Genomic DNA, 20,317 nt, shown 5'->3' with positions numbered 1-20,317 from the left:
GGAGCGACTCTTCACTGCACACTGAAGGAAAGAGAAGTGGCGTCTTCTTTCTTCACCATAAATAGTCGTCTGTTGTTTCCTGGTGTATAGACGGTGGTTTCAAACCTCCTCCCCTTAAGACCACTTCCTGTCACCAACTTATGTCTGAACACAGAGTCCTCTGAGGCAAGGGTTCCCAAACCTTTCAGACTGTGACCCCCAAAAGAATCATATTTGAACTGGGGACCCCCCACCCTGACAAGCACTTGGAATTGTAGCCATTACATTTAGTTTGACTCGATTCCACGGATAAATATTGTGAAATTAGCCGATCTACAAGCTATTTTCACAATGTTTGCCACTTTCTTGCGTAAATATTTGACAATTTGGTATTAAAAAGGTCTTAAAAGTCTTAAAAATGAAATTGTCACTTTATAAATGTGCAGATACCCTGTATACACTTCTACTGTATGTTGGTTTGTTTACTGTTGAGTGAGAAAACTATGTTGCACATTATTAAGATAATTATTATTATTATTAAGATAATCATCATAATCATAATTTAGGGACCCCCCTAAAAATAATAGATTGGATATTTGAAAATAGCAGATCTTCAAGCTCACAGTGAACCTTAATTGTGGCCGCTCTACCTCGGCAAAACGTATAATTTGGTACATAGATTACATCTATGTACCAAATGATGTACATAGAACAGGTCCTTAATTCCTGTTGGAATATTATATAGGATATAAGATGGACATCTGTCAATCAAATAAATACAAATTAAAGGGCCCCAGTATGATAATCTATACAAGACCCCTACGGTCTGTTTTACATACCAGTATGATAGTCTATAGGGAAAGACCCCTACGGTCTGCTTTACATACCAGTATGATAGTCTATAGGGAAAGACCCCTACGGTCTGTTTTACATACCAGTATGATAATCTATAGGACAAGACCCCTACGGTCTGTTTTACATACCAGTATGATAATCTATAGGGAAAGACCCCTACGGTCTGCTTTACATACCAGTATGATAATCTATAGGACAAGACCCCTACGGTCTGTTTTACATACCAGTATGATAATCTATAGGACAAGACCCCTACGGTCTGTTTTACATACCAGTATGATAATCTATAGGACAAGACCCCTACGGTCTGTTTTACATACCAGTATGATAGTCTATAGGGAAAGACCCCTACGGTCTGTTTTACATACCAGTATGATAATCTATAGGGAAAGACCCCTACGGTCTGTTTTACATACCAGTATGATAATCTATAGGGAAAGACCCCTACGGTCTGTTTTACATACCAGTATGATAATCTATAGGGAAAGACCCCTACGGTCTGTTTTACATACCAGTATGATAATCTATAGGGAAAGACCCCTACGGTCTGTTTTACATACCAGTATGATAATCTATAGGGCAAGACCCCTACGGTCTGTTTTACATACCAGTATGATAATCTATAGGGAAAGACCCCTACGGTCTGTTTTACATACCAGTATGATAATCTATAGGGAAAGACCCCTACGGTCTGTTTTACATACCAGTATGATAATCTATAGGGAAAGACCCCTACGGTCTGTTTTACATACCAGTATGATAATCTATAGGGCAAGACCCCTACGGTCTGTTTTACATACCAGTATGATAGTCTATAGGGAAAGACCCCTACGGTCTGTTTTACATACCAGTATGATAATCTATAGGGAAAGACCCCTACGGTCTGTTTTACATACCAGTATGATAATCTATACGACAAGACCCCTACGGTCTGTTTTACATACCAGTATGATAGTCTATAGGGAAAGACCCCTACGGTCTGTTTTACATACCAGTATGATAGTCTATAGGGCAAGACCCCTACGGTCTGTTTTACATACCAGTATGATAGTCTATAGGGCAAGACCCCTACGGTCTGTTTTACATACCAGTATGATAGTCTATAGGGAAAGACCCCTACGGTCTGTTTTACATACCAGTATGATAGTCTATAGGGAAAGACCCCTACGGTCTGTTTTACATACCAGTATGATAATCTATAGGGAAAGACCCCTACGGTCTGTTTTACATACCAGTATGATAATCTATAGGGAAAGACCCCTACGGTCTGTTTTACATACCAGTATGATAATCTATAGGACAAGACCCCTACGGTCTGTTTTACATACCAGTATGATAATCTATAGGGAAAGACCCCTACGGTCTGTTTTACATACCAGTATGATAATCTATAGGACAAGACCCCTACGGTCTGTTTTACATACCAGTATGATAATCTATAGGGAAAGACCCCTACGGTCTGTTTTACATACCAGTATGATAATCTATAGGGAAAGACCCCTACGGTCTGTTTTACATACCAGTATGATAATCTATAGGGAAAGACCCCTACGGTCTGTTTTACATACCAGTATGATAATCTATAGGACAAGACCCCTACGGTCTGTTTTACATACCAGTATGATAATCTATAGGGAAAGACCCCTACGGTCTGTTTTACATACCAGTATGATAATCTATAGGGCAAGACCCCTACGGTCTGTTTTACATACCAGTATGATAGTCTATAGGGAAAGACCCCTACGGTCTGTTTTACATACCGGTATGATAGTCTATAGGGAAAGACCCCTACGGTCTGTTTTACATACCGGTATGATAGTCTATAGGGAAAGACCCCTACGGTCTGTTTTACATACCGGTATGATAGTCTATAGGGAAAGACCCCTACGGTCTGTTTTACATACCGGTATGATAATCTATAGGGAAAGACCCCTACGGTCTGTTTTACATACCGGTATGATAATCTATAGGACAAGACCCCTACGGTCTGTTTTACATACCGGTATGATAATCTATAGGGAAAGACCCCTACGGTCTGTTTTACATACCGGTATGATAATCTATAGGACAAGACCCCTACGGTCTGTTTTACATACCGGTATGATAATCTATAGGGAAAGACCCCTACGGTCTGTTTTACATACCGGTATGATAATCTATAGGGAAAGACCCCTACGGTCTGTTTTACATACCGGTATGATAATCTATAGGACAAGACCCCTACGGTCTGTTTTACATACCGGTATGATAATCTATAGGGAAAGACCCCTACGGTCTGTTTTACATACCGGTATGATAATCTATAGGGAAAGACCCCTACGGTCTGTTTTACATACCGGTATGATAATCTATAGGGCAAGACCCCTACGGTCTGTTTTACATACCGGTATGATAATCTATAGGACAAGACCCCCAAGGTCTGTTTTACATACCGGTATGATAATCTATAGGGCAAGACCCCTACGGTCTGTTTTACATACCGGTATGATAATCTATAGGGAAAGACCCCTACGGTCTGTTTTACATACCAGTATGATAATCTATAGGGAAAGACCCCTACGGTCTGTTTTACATACCAGTATGATAATCTATAGGACAAGACCCCTACGGTCTGTTTTACATACCAGTATGATAATCTATAGGGAAAGACCCCTACGGTCTGTTTTACATACCAGTATGATAGTCTATAGGGAAAGACCCCTACGGTCTGTTTTACATACCTGTATGATAGTCTATAGGGCAAGACCCCTACGGTCTGTTTTACATACCAGTATGATAATCTATAGGGCAAGACCCCTACGGTCTGTTTTACATACCAGTATGATAGTCTATAGGGAAAGACCCCTACGGTCTGTTTTACATACCAGTATGATAATCTATAGGGAAAGACCCCTACGGTCTGTTTTACATACCAGTATGATAGTCTATAGGGAAAGACCCCTACGGTCTGTTTTACATACCGGTATGATAATCTATAGGGCAAGACCCCTACGGTCTGTTTTACATATAGTAGGGGGTACTAAGCACAAAAAATGGCCAAATCGTTACGCGGCGGATAAAAGCATGAAATTTGATACAGATGTCCCTTGGGTCATCCTAAAACATCCTAGAAGGGGTGCCCAAAAAAATCTTAAACAGGAAGTGAGTTATGGACAAAATTCAAAATGGCCACTTAAACTTTTGACCGTTGACTCAAAAGACATCAAAAGAATCTCCAAAAAGCATAAAATTTGGCACATATGTCCCTTGGGTCATCCTAAGACATCCTAGAAGGGGTGCCCAAAGGAATCTGAAACAGGAAGTGAGTTATTGACGAAATTGAAAATGGCCGCCTAGTGTTGTCGATTGACTCAAAAGACAACTAAAGAATCTCATAAAAGCATACAATTTGGCACACATGTCCCTTTGGTCATCCTAAGACATCCTAGAAGGGGTGCCCAAAAAAATCTTAAACAGGAAGTGAGTTATTGACACATTTTAAAATGACCGCCTACAGTGTTATCGATTGACTCAAAAGACAACTAAAGAATCTCATAAAAGCATACAATTTGGCATACATGTCCCTTGGGTCATCCCAAGACATCCCAGAAGGGGTGCCCAAAAAAATCTTAAACAGGAAGTGAGTTATTGACAAAATTGAAAATGACCACCTACAGTGTTGTCGATTGACTCAACAGACAACTAAAGAATCTCATAAAAGCATACAATTTGGCATACATGTCCCTTGGGTCATCCTAAGACATCCTAGAAGGGGTGCCTGAAATGATCTGAAACAGGAAGTGAGTTATTGACTAAATTGAAAATGGCCGTGTACAGTGTTGACAGATGATGCAGAAGACACTCATAAAAAATAATCTCATAAAAGCATGAAATTTGGTACAAATGTCCCTTGGGTGATCTGAATGCATCTTAAGGGGTGCCAAAAAAAAGTTTTAATAGTCTCTCAATGGAAAACACTCCTCCCCCACGGGCTGCACTGCTACAACATTCAAATCGAGCAGTTTGCCAATCTGGCATTTGGTCCAGAAGCCTGAAAGCTATGCAATCTCTACCATCTCCTGACAAATATGGATGGATTAAAGTCGCTGATTCGTGGACACCTTTATGGACACTCTTGCCAGAGGCTGCCAAAGTTTGTAGAGAACTCAAGTGTGGCTGCAAAGCTGAGCATTCTGTTCGAGAAAGTGTAGATGCCGGGATGCTGGGCTACCTTGCAGAGCATTATGCCAATGTGCTGGTAATTGCGAAATGGCACACATGAATACATGTAGTTACTAAACACTAATCACAAAAAAACAGTAATGATCAAGAAGAAAATACATGAGAAGATAGAGTGTAAAACCAGCAAGAAGATGTAGAGTGCAAAATAAATAAGATGCAGAGAGTAAAATAAGAATATGCAGAGTAAGATAAGATGCAGAGTAAAATAAATAAGAATATGCAGAGAGTTAGATAAATAAAGAAGATTCAAAGAGTAAAATAAAATAAAAAATGCAGAATGTAAAATAAATAAGATGATGTAGAAATGAAAACAGAAGGTAGACTACAAAATAAGGCAGGTTATGCGCTGCATAACCTGTCGTATTGAGTCTGCATAATATGCAGACTGCCGTGGTCAACTGTTTAAACAGCCATTTAGAATTTCTTCAACAAAAAGTTTAATAAACAAGCAAACAAACAAAGAAATAACACCTTCTAGGATATATTAAGAAGCACTCAATGTACGTACCAAATGATACACTTTTATGACGTCCCTTTATGTTTTCTTTTGTGTCAACTGCTTTAGGCGGTCACTTCCTGTTTAAAACCTCTTTGGGCACCCCTTGTAGGATGCGTTCAGATCACCCAAGGGACATTTGTACCACATTTCATGCTTTTATGAGATTCTTTAGGTATCTTGCATGATCTTTCACACTGTAGGCGGCCATTTTCAATTTAGTCAATAACTCACTTCCTGTTTCAGATTATTTTGAGCACCCCTTCTAGGATGTGTTAGGATGACCCAAGGGACATATGTGCCAAATTGTATGCTTTTTGGAGATTCTATAGGCTTTTTGAGCCAATCGCCAACACTGTAGGCGGCCATTTTCAATTTTGTCAATAACTCACTTCCTGTTGAAGAATGTTTTGGGCACCCCTTCTAGGATGTCTTAGGATGACCCAAGGGACATGTGTGCCAAATTTTATGCTTTTTGGAGATTCTTTAGTTGTCTTTTGAGTCAATCGACAACACTAGGCGGCCATTTTCAATTTGGTCAATAACTCACTTCCTGTTTCAGATTCTTTTGGGCACCCCTTCTAGGATGTCTTAGGATGACCCAAGGGACATGTGTGCCAAATTTTATGCTTTTTGGAGATTCTTTTGATGTCTTTTGAGTCAACGGTCAACAGTTTACGTGGCCATTTTGGATTTTGTCCATAACTCACTTCCTGTTTAAGATTTTTTTGGGCACCCCTTCTAGGATGTTTTAGGATGACCCAAGGGACATCTGTATCAAATTTCATGCTTTTATCCGCCGCGTAACGATTTTTCACTTAGTACCCCCTACTAATGGTAACTAAGCTAGGCTTGCTTCAATTCTCTTTTGAGGAATCGGATAAGGCTAAACTTAGCCAGGGTGAACTGGCTAAACTAATCTTCAAGATAATTCACCTTTTGAGGAACCGACTCAGCTCTAATCCTGGCTAAATTAAGCCAGGATAGGTGGAAAAGCCAGGCTTTAGCTCTAATTCACCTTTTGAGGAACAAATCCATGCAAACTCTGTGTCAAAAAAAACTATCTACAAGATCACCTAATTAGTTAGGGAATTTTAGCAAGATGTTTGGACCAACTGTGAAAACATTTACTACCAATAGCTTTCTTCACCAATGTGTTCTTATAGGTGTCTAGAATTACCTCTCAATTAATGCAAACCCAAATCCTTGTGGAAAATCCTCGAGAGCCAATCAAAGTTAAGGAGCCCAGAGGGCTTGGGTTTAAAAATATGAAGAAAAAAAAAAGTCTAAAAATTACTTGTGAGGTGTCTAAATAGGACAGGGGCTTTCAACTGATTGTGAACCAGGGACCACCACCCTGACTAAGACTCAACCTGGGGACCACTGTTGTGTTGGGAGGGGATATGGGCTAAGATTTGTTTTTTTGGTAACACTAACACTATGCATCCCGGGTCATAACTCTGTATGATTAGAGTTATAAGAACTAAAATATGCATAACCCTTTATAACACTGTTTCTCAACCAATTGTCCATAGACACATGTTCTTAAATAATGACTGTTAAGGGCTTGATATAATTCATTGCACGATACTATGCGCAACACTTTTAATCAAGCCATTAATTAACAGTCATTATTTAACTGAAATATAATGCTAGTGAGCAGAGCATTTTTGAGTGTTTGAGTGTTTTTGAGAATTTCTCTTACTTCATCCAGCCCTCTATATTAAACTCATGTTAACTGATGACTGAGCAGACACATGCTATTATATGGGCACATTTCCTAATAATGATGGCGCAACCAGGCCACACTTCCACTTCTTGAGATTCCAGTTCCCTTTTCTGTGGAAGTTCCAGTAACTGCTGTCAACAACATTGAAGTGTCATCTTAGGTCATTGAGTGAACTGTTTCTCAACTAGTGGTCCATGACTCTTCTTGGCTATAGTGGAGTCTCATGTCTCATGTCATTGTCTGGCTCAAACCTTGCCCTGTACATAATATTTTTCAAGTATGCCAGCATGAAAATACTACTGTCACAGAGATACGTAGTTACAAAAGGTCAAATACATTTTGCTTTTACTGCAAGCCTTGGGAATTGTGCCTGACAACTCGTTAAAAATTAAAATACATTTTAATGAAAATCTTCACATGCCTACAATACTGAATGCATGATTAGGGACCACATGCAATACATCCACGGACCACCAGTGGTCCACGACGGACCACCAGTTGAAAACCCCTGAACTAGGGGTTTTCAGGGGTGCTGAATCCAATCCAACCATTATGTTTGAGTAAAAATTTCTCTCTGGCCATATAATATTGGTATATTGGTTATTGTTAAGCTGTAATGTACAGCACCGTGTATAATCAATAGTATGGATTGGGGTGTTGTTGAATTGATTCTATTCTGAAAAATAAATTAAGAAAATATTGCTAAACACTTGATAAGAGTGTACACCTACGGAGGGGATATGGGCAAAGATTTTTTTTTTTTTTGTAACCCTAACACTATGCATCCCAGGTCTATAATATATTATGATCAGCTTATAACTCTGTATGATTAGAGTTATAAGAACTAAAATATGCATAACCCTTTATGACACTGTTTCTCAACTAATTGTCCATAGACACCATAGTAAAATGTGCCGCTGGGCTATCATACTGTATAATAATACTGCTGCTTTGTATTGATAATCTAAATCTGTAACTACATAATACAGTGTGTGTGTGTGTGTGTGTGTGTGTGTGTGTGTGTGTGTGTGTGTGTGTGTGTGTGTGTGTGTGTGCGTGTGTGTGTGCGTGTGCGTGTGTGTGAGTGTGAGTGTGTGTGCGTGTGCACACACACACACGCACATACACACACACACACACACACACTCTGTTTTTATTATATTTTGACACAATTGCTTTGGCAATGTAAACTTTTCTCATGCCAATAAAGCTCCTTTGAATTGAATTGGTTAGTTTAGTTTATTACTTTTTTTATTGCAATATGGATCAGTCAGAGCTGATCATAAAAATAGCAAAAATACAATCTACAAGCTCAATGTTTCGTTTTCAGAAAGATTCAAACTGTATGATTTTTCAGTTTTAGTTACTTCACTCGTTTTATTTAACTATTTTAACTCTGATACATGTTTATTTTGGCTTGGCAGTGGGGACAAGCTTCCTTTTAGAACTTTGCAGTCAGTCAAATCAACGCAGCACTTCCTTGTGGCTTTTCTCTTTCAGGGTTAAGTGACCCCCGAAGTCAAGTTCTTGACCAACAGGTCACACACACGCTCACTCACTCACTCACTATAAATCGAATAATGTGTAAACAGATTTGTTTTTGTTTTTTACTGCCAAACTAAACACTAAGGCCAAAAATAGCCAATCTACAAGCTCACAAAGACGGACAAAATATTCAATCCCATTTTAAGTTGTATATATATCTTCCTCTTCTACCCCAGATTTTAACCCAGTTTCCTGCACAAGTGCTGACCTATTTTACCATTAAGATAGAGCCTGCCTGCTCAGGGGATGATTTCAATCTTGACCATCGGGTCAGAATTTGTGTCAGATCCTGTGTCTAGGTGAGACATGATCTTTGACACAATCAAAATGTCTCAATAGAAGAGCAGGGAGACAAAATGCAACCACCCCAATAATGTAGTATAAGCTATATTGTATGAACATACTCTACCATACAGATTGGACATTACATTGTATTTTTAAGTTTTTAAGTATTTGTGTTTGTTTATTAGAGATGGCCATGGCAGGTTAACTGTTTAACTGTTAACCGTTTAACTGGTAACCATTAAAAGGATCCCTGGCTAATAAACCAATCTACAAGCTCAAGCTTGTAGATCGGCTATTTCTGGCAAAGAGGTTTGGTGTAGAGGGGGGAAAAAGAGCAGACCAAGTACAAGTTTACTAAGGGTTTAAGTGGTTAAAGGGGAAGCTACCCAACTCACGTTTTAAAACTTTTTTTTAAGTATAAATGTGTGGTTTGTGATAGGGAGCAATGATAATACAATTTGTTCATAAGCTTGTGGATTCAGAGCTTTCTGCTTTCTTTCAGTTACATGTGCCTCTTCAAGTCAAAGCATTTTTGTATTCTCCTGGTCAAATCCAGACTAAATCCCCTCCCCCTGCCTGCCTGTTAATGTCTGTCTCTCTGTGTGTGACCCTGTGGGGGTCACACACAGCAACAATGAAACAATGGGTATTCAAATGATCACTTCAAAGCCATGCCAGACTAGTCTGGGGTTGGAGGTTGGTGGTTTAGTTTATTTCTTTCTTTAAAAGTTAGTTTTCATTTTTTATTGTAATATGGATTAGTCAGAAAAGTAAAAAAAAAAAAAAAAAAGCCTTAGCTTAGGCAGCAGTGGGGACACACATTTCTTCCTTTTAGAAAGACAGAGAGTCTTTTTTAAAAACATAATGAAAACAAGAATGTTGATAAAGGCTGGTGATGTTTGCTTGTATGCAGTATTACACACTTTACTTGAGACAGGCAAGGCCAATGTATTAAGTTTTCAGTTAGTATTTTATTGTTATTTATTTATTGTTTATTTGCTCAGGCATTTCTAAGGACAGCTAAATGTCCTGCTTGCTTTGGGTCCTAAAGGCCCCCTCTTTTTGCCCACTAAATTCAAATTTAAACTGACAAAGGACTCAAGGAGCAAACAGCAAAGCAGAGAGGAGGATTGCCTTGTGATGGATTTCTGCTTTCATAACGAAGTAAGTAAATATTTAAATGCTGTACTGATCTCTTTAAGTAGTAGATTGTGCATTACTCTGTTCTCAGGCTAAACTTTATTTTCATGCTGTTTTATGCTGCTCAGTTTGGGCATTCTTCCTGCTTGTCTTGGTGAATCATTATAGTATGCTAGCCAAGGCATTAGCTGAAACCTTTACAAGTATTATATATATATATATATATATATATATATATATATATATATATATATATATATATATATATATATATATATATATATATATATATATATATATATATATATAGGTTGGTTCAAATAGTTCTGGAGGGGCCCAAGTATAGACCCCTGGGAACACCGGTCATTATATGGTTTACGTTTAAAGTTTAACATTTTGAATATTTGTTTTTCTTGTAGATGCCAATGATTGTTTTGTCCAGGCTAAAGTTGCCATGGTTGGAGATACGGCAAGAGGAAGTTCAGAGAGCTGGTTCTTTATGATGTTTGTAAGTTTGGATATTTAATTTTTGTTTATCTGTCTAACTTTAAATGTAATTTGTCAACACATTTGACGTATACCAGTAGAAGGCATGCCACAGCATATACAGTAATGGAAAGTTTCATAATTCTATAATTTCTAACAGTTGGCTTCTTGTCATTTCTATTAGGAGGACTGAAGAACACAAGGATGCAGAGAAGGCTCTCTCCAAGTGGTTCACTGGGGCTCGTGATAGAGGTGGAAACAAAGTTTGAGCTCAGAGACAGCTTCCACAACTGGATGATGCACCACCCCAGTAGACAATGTCTCTGTTTCTCTCCCCTCGGCAGCACAATGCTGCCCTGTGGTTGGTTCTGTCACTGGGGATTAAAACCGAAAGGCTCAAGAGACACCCACACGCACAGAGGGCCCAGATTCATTTGCAACATGAAACTGGATCTCAGAATCCCTCAGCCCTGTTACATGGACAATGGAAGATTTTGATTGTTATTCTTATATTTTGTTCTGATATTAGTCTCTGTGGAGGATTGTGAGAATATTTTTTTGCATTTTAAGTGTACAATTTTTTATGTATATACTGTATGTACACCTGCACATTTGATGTGTGTGCCTTCTCTTCCTGCACATTTACACTGCTGCACATTTACACTGCTGCTGTTTTTTTATTTTTTCCCCCTAAATTAGAGCCAATTATTTTTTTAACCCTTTTCTCCCCAATTTAGTTGTTATGCCAATTGATTCCACCCCACACACATTTGTGTGTTGTCACTGCTGTTGTATCTTACTGACTCACCTGTCAGTGAGGAGCCCCCACCAGGAGGACGCAGAGCCTTCGTGGAGCATTGTGGAAATATTTTTTTGCATTTTAAGCGTACAATTTGTATGTATATACTGTATGTACACCTGCACATTTGATGTGTGCCTTCTTTTCCTGCACCTTTACACTGCTATCTTTATTGCCATTTTTATTGTCATTGTATTTTCATTATCTTGTAATATTGTTTTTAATAAATTTGTCAAAATATATATTGTCTATTTTCATCCTGGTAAAACTGAAGACGTGTAAAATCTTATCCCCAATTTTTACTTTAGGTGTGCTTACAAGAATTAACACGGTCCATGTTTGCTGCTTAATCTATTTTATTTATATTTAAATCTTATTAGGACCCACGTTTGAAATCAAAGGAACCATTGCACAAACAAACTCAGTTAGGACCCACCTCGGTCCCATATAGACTTGCCTAGTTGGGGCCCACCTGGGGCCCAGGTAGAACCCACCTAAAGCCCACATGGGCATCCCAGTTGGGACCCACCTCGGTCCCATATAGACTTGCCTAGTTGTTGCCCACGTGGGGCCCAGGTAGAACCCACCTAAAGCCCATGTGGGGCCCAGGTAGAACCCACCTAAAGCCCACATGGGGCCCATGTGGGGCCCAGGTAATACCCACCTAAAGCCCACATGGGGCCCAGGTAGAACCCACCTAAAAGCCCACATGGGGCCCATGTGGGGCCCAGGTAGTACCCACGTAAGGCCCACATGGGCATCCCAGATGGGACCCAAGTGGATCCCGCTGACATGCCGACATGGGGCCCATATGGTTTAGCCCACCTTGAAACTATATGGGACCCACCTAGGGCCCCGGTAGAACCCACCTAAAGCCCACATGGGCATCCCAGTTGGGACCCACCTCGGTCCCATATAGACTTGCCTGGTTGGGGCCAACGTGGGGCCCAGGTAGAACCCACCTAAAGCCCACATGGGGCCCATGTGGGGCCCAGGTAGTACCCACCTAAAGCCCACATGGGGCCCAGGTAGTACCCACCTAAAGCCCACATGGGGCCCATGTGGGGCCCAGGTAGAACCCACCTAAAGCCCACATGGGGCCCATGTGGGGCCCAGGTAGTACCCACCTAAAGCCCACATGGGGCCCACGTGGGGCCCAGGTAGAACCCACCTAAAAGCCCACATGGGGCCCATGTGGGGCCCAGGTAGTACCCACGTAAGGCCCACATGGGCATCCCAGATGGGACCCAACTTAAGTGGATCCCGCTGACATGCCGACATGGGGCCCATATGGTTTAGCCCACCTTGAACCCATATGGGACCCACGTGGGCGTGCTGGCTGTGCACAGTCTGATACTGTTGTACTGGGAGCTGACCAGTACAACCACAGTCTGATACTGTTGTACTGGCAGCTGACCAGTACAACCACAGTCTGATACTGATGTAGTGGGAGCTGACCAGTACAACTAGTCTGATACTGTTGTAGTGGGAGCTGACCAGTACAATATAATGGCAGGTTTTACATGTTACTTTATGTAAATTAAACAGATCAGGAAGATGCAGGACTCAGTTGTCAGGAACCAAACTCCATGCTTTATTGTAGATCTCATCACAGCAGAGAGAGACTAGTGTCTCCCTCCAGAGCTTCCCATCACCCCCCAACACCAATGTCTTACACATATTTATACTGGCAGGATGGTGGTACACAGAGGTATAACAACATATGGTCATTCCTTACATGGGCTTTATTCTAGAACTGACTCGCATATAGTGGCTATGTTTGAAATAGGTTTGCATGAGTCGACTGTTTCTAAAATACTTTGTCAGGGAGAGGAGTTTAACAAGGAAGAACAGGTGATGATTGTTGCATCTACTAATACATTCAATTACCAATACCACAATGACTGTTATATGAATTTTATCCACCACAACAACCAGTCTGATGCTGTTGTAGTGGGAGCTGACCAGTACAACCACAGTCTGATACTGTTGTACTGGGAGCTGACCGGTACAACCACAGTCTGATACTGTTGTACTGGGAGCTGACCGGTACAACCACAGTCTGATACTGTTGTACTGGGAGCTGACCGGTACAACCACAGTCTGATACTGTTGTACTGGGAGCTGACCGGTACAACCACAGTCTGATACTTTTGTAGTGGGAGCTGACCGGTACAACCACAGTCTGATACTGTTGTACTGGGAGCTGACCGGTACAACCACAGTCTGATACTGTTGTACTGGGAGCTGACCAGTACAACCACAGTCTGATACTGTCTTACTGGGAGCTGACCAGTACACCCACAGTCTGATACTGTCTTACTGGGAGCTGACCAGTACAATCACAGTCTGATACTGTTGTACTGGGAACTGACCAGTACACCCACAGTCCGATACTTTTGTAGTGGGAACTGACCAGTACAACCACAGTATGATACTGTTGTACTGGGAGCTGACCGGTACAACCACAGTCTGATACTGTTGTACTGGGAGCTGACCAGTACAACCACAGTCTGATACTGTTGTACTGGGAGCTGACCGGTACAACCACAGTCTGATACTGTTGTACTGGGAGCTGACCGGTACAACCACAGTCTGATACTGTTGTACTGGGAGCTGACCAGTACAACCACAGTCTGATACTGTTGTAGTGGGAACTGACCAGTACAACCACAGTCTGATACTGTTGTACTGGGAGCTGACCAGTACAACCACAGTCTGATACTGTTGTACTGGGAGCTGACCGGTACAACCACAGTCTGATACTGTTGTACTGGGAGCTGACCGGTACAACCACAGTCTGATACTGTTGTACTGGGAGCTGACCGGTACAACCATAGTCTGATACTGTTGTACTGGGAGCTGACCGGTACAACCACAGTCTGATACTGTGGTACTGGGAGCTGACCGGTACAACCACAGTCTGATACTGTTGTACTGGGAGCTGACCGGTACAACCATAGTCTGATACTGTTGTACTGGGAGCTGACCGGTACAACCACAGTCTGATACTGTGGTACTCTTGTTTAATTAATTTGATTGTATAAATAATTTGGAAACATTTTGACATTTTTGTAAAGTAACAACACAAATCTGTATGGTGGTCCCTGGCACAAAAATATGTTCAGATGGGGGTCCGCAACCAAATACATTAATTTGGGGGGAGTTGAGAAAGCCTGTTCCAAGCAGAGGCAGAAGAAGTGACTGAGAATAAATGTATTTGTCAACAGGATGTGTTTCAACAATATGTTCTTCCTCATTCTCATGTATTTCACAAAAAAAATTAGGCAACCATTATGCACTTAGAACTCACGCCCTGCGACACACACACACACACACACACACACACACACACACACACACACACACACACACACACACACACACACACACACACACAGACAAACACACACGCTGTCCGCACTTTAAACATTTCACCATGGCTAAATGAGGACATACGTCACTTCAGACGCAAATGTAGGAGGGTGGAGCGCATGTGGAAGTCCACAAAGCTGGAGTTCCACCGTCTACGTTTTAAAAACTTTTAATTGATTTTAACGCCATGGTTAAGGTGGCGAGAGCTACTTATTTCTCTAACCTCATTTCCCCAAGCAAGCGAAACCCTACGGTCCTTTTTGACACCATCAACCTTATTGTCAGTCCACAAACTCCTGTCACTACCACTCTTTCTGTTAAAGACTGCAATGATTTCCTCCAGTTTTTTGTAAATAAAGTTGTCAGTGTTAGGGCAGGCATAGTACCCTCTACCTCCACCCCACCTGTCTGCCCCAACCACCAGTCAATCCTGGACTCCTTCACACCCATCTCTCTCCAAGACTTGGCAGAGTTTGTGAGCAGAACAAAAACATCACCCAGTCCAATAGACATCATCCCAACCCCTCTTCTGAAAGATGTGTTTGGATCCATTGATCCTTGTCTTCTCTCCATTTTAAACTGCTCATTGGTCTCTGGCCCCAAGTCCCGTCCTATTTTTAGCAGGCCGTTGTTCAGCCACACACACACACACACACACACACACACACACACACACACACACACACACACACACACACACACACACACACACACACACACACACACACACACACACACCACAAGTAAAACCATAGTCTATGTTGTGCTGGGAACTGACCAGTACAACCAGTCTGATACTGTTGTAGTGGGAACTGACCAGTACAACCACAGTCTGATACTATTGTAGTGGGAGATGACCAGTACAACCACAGTCTGATACTGTTGTACTGGGAGCTGACCAGTACAACCACAGTCTGATACTGTTGTACTGGGAGCTGACCAGTACAACCATAGTCTGATGCTGTTTTACTGGGAGCTGACCAGTACAACCACAGTCTGATACTGTTGTACTGGGAGCTGACCAGTACAACCATAGTCTGATGCTGTCTTACTGGGAGCTGACCAGTACAACCATAGTCTGATACTGTTGTACTGGGAGCTGACCAGTACAACCACAGTCTGATGCTGTCTTACTGGGAGCTGACCAGTACAACCACAGTTTGATACTGTTGTACTGGGAGCTGACCGGTACAACCATAGTCTGATACTGTTGTACTGGGAGCTGACCGGTACAACCACAGTCTGATACTGTTGTACTGGGAGCTGACCGGTACAACCATAGTCTGATACTGTTGTACTGGGAGCTGACCGGTACAACCATAGTCTGATACTGTTGTACTTGGAGCTGACCGGTACAACCATAGTCTGATACTGTTGTACTGGGAGCTGACCGGTACAACCATAGTCTGATACTGTTGTACTTGGAGCTGACCGGTACAACCATAGTCTGATACTGTTGTACTGGGAGCTGACCGGTACAACCACAGTCTGATACTGTTGTACTCTTGTTTAATTAATTTCATTTTATAAATAATTTGGAAACATTTTGACATTTTTATAAAGTAACAACACAAATCTGTATGGTGGTCCCTGGCACAAAAATATGTTCAGATGGGGGTCCGCAACCAAATACATTAATTTGGGGGGAGATGAGAAAGCCTGTTCCAAGCAGAGGCAGAAGAAGTGACTGAGAATAAATGTATTTGTCAACAGGATGTGTTTCAACAATATGTTCTTCCTCATTCTCATGTATTTCACAAAAAATATTAGGCAACCATTATGCACTTAGAACTCACGCCCTGCGACACACACACACACACACACACACACACACACACACACACACACACACACACACACACACACACACACACACACACACAGACAAACACACACGCTGTCCGCACTTTAAACATTTCACCATGGCTAAATGAGGACATACGTCACTTCAGACGCAAATGTAGGAGGGTGGAGCGCATGTGGAAGTCCACAAAGCTGGAGTTCCACCGTCTACGTTTTAAAAAGCTTTTAATTGATTTTAACGCCATGGTTAAGGTGGCGAGAGCTACTTATTTCTCTAACCTCATTTCCCCAAGCAAGCGAAACCCTACGGTCCTTTTTGACACCATCAACCTTATTGTCAGTCCACAAACTCCTGTCACTACCACTCTTTCTGTTAAAGACTGCAATGATTTCCTCCATTTTTTTGTAAATAAAGTTGTCAGTGTTAGGGCAGGCATAGTACCCTCTACCTCCACCCCACCTGTCTGCCCCAACCACCGGTCAATCCTGGACTCCTTCACACCCATCTCTCTCCAAGACTTGGCAGAGTTTGTAAGCAGAACAAAAACATCACCCAGTCCATTAGACATCATCCCAACCCCTCTTCTGAAAGATGTGTTTGGATCCATTGATCCCTGTCTTCTCTCCATTTTAAACTGCTCATTGGTCTCTGGCCAAGTCCCGTCCTATTTTTAGCAGGCCGTTGTTCAGCCACTTTTTTAAAAAAAGCCCAATTCAGACGCCTCACTACCCAGCAATTATTGTCCTACTTCTAAGTTGCTTTTTATCTAAAAGAATTTAGAAAAGATTGTTGCACGCCAGCTTATAACCGTTTTAAATGAACATTTTATTTTCGACAAATTCCAATCTGGTTTTCGCCAACAGCATTCTACAGAGACAGCTCTATTAAACGTTTCAAACGATTTGATGATGGCAGCTGACTCTAGTAAGTGCTCCATCCTGGTTTTGCTTGATCTTTGTGCCGCTTTCGACACTGTAGACCACAGCAAGACTAACAGGTTCATGAGCACCTAATCATTTACAGATTAAGCACTGCTATCCTATAGTTTCAATGTACAGAATCTTATGTAGATAGAATGTTGTTTAGACTGATTCTAGGTTCATTGTTTACCTGGTATTCTATAGTTTCAATATACAGATTATGTTTGATATATATTTAGACAGATGCTAGGTTCTTGGTTTACCTGTGATCCTAGTATACTGAGGCAGTACACCAGGGGTCCACGACCTTTTTGACAGCCTTATCAAAATTACATTTAATTATGACACCACATCAAAATGAAATAGATTTTGATTTCCCATATACAGGTACATAATTGTCTCCGCCAGGCCGAAGGTATGGCTGTTTTGCACCCTGTCTGTCTGTCCGTCCGTCCGTCCTTCCGTCTGTGAACGGCTAATCTCCAGCACCGTTGGCTTGCTCTTAGCGAAACTGTGCACACACACTCCCTAGGCACCAGAGCAGAACCTCTGCCCCAAATTTTTCACATGGGCCTGTTATAGCGCCACCAGGAGGCCGATTTTTCCAACTGATTTTGTCCTAACGTCACGCAAATCGGTACACAGTATCTCTATAGTCATAAAACGAAACGGGTCTTTCAGATTTTTCATATTCCATCCTGATTGGCTAAGATTGGCTTCCAAAATTTGCAGGAGTACTCCTTTTTGAACGAAATGCCACACTTTCGCACTAGGTCTAGGAAGACATGGCACTTGTACGTTTTCAAATCAGCCTCATGGTGGCGCTATAACAAGCTGATACATGTTTTACCTATAACTGCACTGATGTGTGTAAAACATACAAATGTTGTACACACACACACACACACACACACACACACACACACACACACACACACACACACACACACACACACACACACACACACACACACACACACTACAAGTAAAACCATAGTCTATGTTGTGCTGGGAGCTGACCAGTACAACCACAGTCTGATACTGTTGTACTGGGAGCTGACCAGTACAACCACAGTGTGATACTGTTGTACTGGGAGCTGACCAGTACAACCACAGTGTGATACTGTTGTACTGGGAGCTGACCAGTACAACCACAGTCTGATACTGTTGTACTGGGAGCTGACCAGTACAACCACAGTTCTTTATAAAAAATTGTTGCACGCCAGCTTATAACCGTTTTAAATTAACACTTTATTTTCGACAAATTCCAATCTGGTTTTCGCCAACAGCATTCTACAGAGACAGCTCTATTAAACGTGTCAAACGATTTGATGATGGCAGCTGACTCTAGTAAGTGCTCCATCCCTGTTCTGCTTGATCTTAGTGCCGCTTTCGACACTGTAGATCACAGTGTCATGATTGATAGGCTTAGGGACTGGGTGGGTGTCACAGGGACAGCTCTGGACTGGTTTACCTCTTACCTCTCAGATAGATGCTTTTCAGTAGCTGTAGGCCCTCACATGTCAGAATCTGTCCCTCTCTCCAGTGGGGTGCCCCAGGGTTCGGTTCTTGGCCCGATCCTTTTTTGCACTTTATATGCTTCCACTTGGTCATATTATTGACAGTTTTAAAAACATTTCATATTACTTTTATGCTGACGACATCCAGCTTTATTTTCCTTTTAACCCGGACGGTCCTGATGATTTAAATTTAAATTTTAATTTATTGCAGAAGTGTCTGTCTGCCATTAAGGACTGGTTGGCTAATCATTTCCTTCAGCTCAATGAAGCCAAAACCGAGGTGCTCGTTGATGCGTCCGACAGCATCGCTCCTCGGGTGGCTGATTGCATTGGGTCTCTCAAAACTAACGTGCGCCCTAACATTAGGAACGTCAGGACATGCACCTTGACACACACATAAAGTCTGTGACCCGCACTTGCTTTTTCCACCTCAGGAACATTGTTAAGCTAAGGTCTATTGTCTCACACAATGAGTTAGAAATGATTATTCATGCCTTTGTTTCCTCTCATCTGGACTATATTGCAACTCACTTTTCACCTGCCTCAGTAAAGCATCCATAGACCACCTCCAATTAATCCAAAACGCTGCTGCCAGACTGTTAACCAGGTCCAGGCGAAGGTGTCACATCACTCCAATCCTGGCCTCCCTGCATTGGCTTCCTGTTGCTTTCAGGGTTAAATTCAAGGTCCCGGTGCTTACGTATAGAGCTCTGCATGGTCAAGCTCCAGCATTTTTAACCGCCCTGCTAGAACGGTATGTGCCGAGCAGGACCCTAAGGTCAGCCGACCAGGGTCTGTTGGTCATCCCTCGAACCAACTACATAACCAGGCTGTAGCTCCCAGACTCTGGAATGCCCTACCGCAGGCCCTGAGAACTGCAGCGTCTGTGGGCATTTTTAAAAACCGCTTGAAAACACTTCTGTTTGGTCATGCTTTTGCGGAATATCTTTTTCATTTTATTTTTATTTCTTCCTTGTAATATGTCTTCTGTTTTTTGTTCTGAGTTATATTGTACTGTTTTGCTGCTGTTTTTTGTTAAAGTTGTTGTATTTCTATGGTATGTAAAGCACTTTGTGAGTTTTCTCTGTGAGAAGTGCTATATAAATAAAATGTACTCACTTACGCACACACACACACAGAGAGAGAGAGAGACACAGAGAGAG

The 20,317-nt window shown here is 41.7% G+C and overlaps 1 protein-coding gene across 1 annotated transcript in view; it reads right to left on the bottom strand.

The window, feature by feature from the left end:
• The window catches only part of LOC308076077 (uncharacterized protein), a 382,945-nt gene that overhangs the window by 284,546 nt on the left and 78,082 nt on the right, over positions 1-20,317 (bottom strand). The window lies entirely within an intron of this gene.

Source organism: Gymnoscopelus braueri (genome assembly GCF_963280865.1).
Source record: "Gymnoscopelus braueri genome assembly, chromosome: 2".
Lineage (NCBI taxonomy): Eukaryota > Metazoa > Chordata > Actinopteri > Myctophiformes > Myctophidae > Gymnoscopelus > Gymnoscopelus braueri.
Note: the sequence above shows the minus strand (reverse complement) of the source record. Positions and strands in the feature narration are given on the sequence as shown.